Genomic DNA, 2,500 nt, shown 5'->3' on the forward strand with positions numbered 1-2,500 from the left:
AGGCAATACAGACAATAAAAAATGTTGACGAAGGATTTTAGTTTTAATGTGCTGACATGTACATGTACACACACACACACACACACACACACACACACACATATATATATATATATATATATATATATATATATATATCCATACATATATATGCATATAATTTATATAGTATACAATGTATGTATATAGCACATGCACATGTATATACTGTATATATATATATATATATATATATATATATATATATATATATATATATATATATATATATATATATATATATATATATATATATATGAATATGTGTGCACATGAATATGTATATAGGCCTATATACTTACAACTATTCATATATATATATATATATATATATATATGTATGTATGTATGTATGTATGTATATATATATATATATATATATATATATATATATATATATATATATGACTCAGCATATACAAAAGTACATGTAGCTTCTATCATTACAAGACTTAATTTTCCATATTGGTCTTTTACCAAGCCTATGAAGAATATGAATTTTTATAATATATATATATATATATATATATATATATATATATGTATATATATATATATATATATATATATATATATATATATATATATGAACCTTTGGCCTAGCGCATATAATGAGATACACTCCAATAACTCCTGCTGTGATGTGTAACCACGTATCAAGCGAACACGAATGTGTATCCACAGATCGTGCTGTTCTAATATCAGCGGCGTTAAAAGCAATCAAATCCGCAAGTCAGAAACAGTGATGTGTAAATCATTGTTGCTGAAGGTGATGATAATGATGGTGATGACGATAGCTATGTTCACTGTCGGAATTAAGAAACTATGGCAACACTAGAGTACCCGAGCTGTCAAAAATTATGTCTTAAATATTCAGATAGATATGCATACACACACACGCACACACAAATTCAACCATTTCCACTTCTCCCTTTTTCCTAACTACAACCGTCTGGTTGCGAAATTTTTGGGGAGAATGTGGTTTCCAAGTGTACCACTCTAGGTAGCCCCTGTCACAAGGGTATGACCACTCCCCTCTGAGCGTGACAGGATATATATATGTGTATATATATATATATACATATGTATATATAGATACATATATATATATATATATATATATATATATATATATATTCAAATAAGCCATATATATTTTGATATATTAATGTCTGGATTCTCTTAACGACCTCGGGATCAGAGCCCCAGGCGAAATCTCACAAAGACAAGAGCTTGGCTCAGGCCGGGAATCGAACCCTGGTCGGCAAGCTTATATAGACAGTGACTAACCCATTCGGCCGAATGGGTTAGTCACTGTCTATATAAGCTTGCCGACCAGGGTTCGATTCCCGGGCGGAGCCAAGCTCTTGTCTTTGTGAGATTTCGCCTGGGGCTCTGATCCCGAGGTCGTTAAGAGAATCCAGACATTAATATATCAAAATATATATGGCTTATTTGAATATGAAAAACACGTAAAAATGTGCAAAATTTATCATTATATATATATATAAGTCAGACACTTCTTTATTATACGTGGAAGATTATCTCAACTCTATCTAGAGAGGGAATTATTGAAGAAGCCAAGTTCTTGAATAATATTATGTTAGAAACATGTGCAAAATGTAAAGCGATTCTACGAATGTTTCTTACGCTTCATATTCTCTTGATAATACCGAAGACTATTTAATGAAACAATATGGGCCACATCACAAACGAAAAATTTAAATTGAGGGTAATAATCTTATATCAATAATTTCACTAAAGAATGTAATTCAAACTACTGTAACTTTGATAAAAATACTTAAGTATGATTGTCGTTGGCTTCGGAGAAGTGTAATGACAACTACTTGATTACATGTAATGGAAATTACACATATTAGATATAAAATACACATTTGACCAGAGAGAAGTATATCAGTTTTAATACAATCAATTCCTTTCCTTTGTAATAATAGGAGTTATTGATAGATGCCTCCATTACAACCTGAATACAAATTGCACACACTCACACACACACACACACACACATATATATACATATATATAAATATATATATATATATATATATATATATATATATATATATATATATATATACTGTATATATACGTATATATATATATATATACAGTATATATATATATATATATATATATATATATATATATATATATATATATATATATATATAAATATATATATATATATATATATATATATATATATATATATATATATATATATATATATATATATGTGTGTGTGTGTGTGTGTGTGTGTGTGTGTGTGTAAAATCTACCCATTGTATTTCTGCGCACTTTTCATTTTTCCCTAAAAGATAATAAAATCTATTTACGAATTTTAGTTGAATATTGTTTTGTTATAACGGTTTAACAAATATCTTTCCATTTATCATGCTATTTAGGATCATTGTTTCGTAAATTTTTATCTATTAATATA

This window comes from Palaemon carinicauda, chromosome 22 (genome assembly GCF_036898095.1).
Source record: "Palaemon carinicauda isolate YSFRI2023 chromosome 22, ASM3689809v2, whole genome shotgun sequence".
Taxonomy (NCBI): Eukaryota; Metazoa; Arthropoda; class Malacostraca; order Decapoda; family Palaemonidae; genus Palaemon; species Palaemon carinicauda.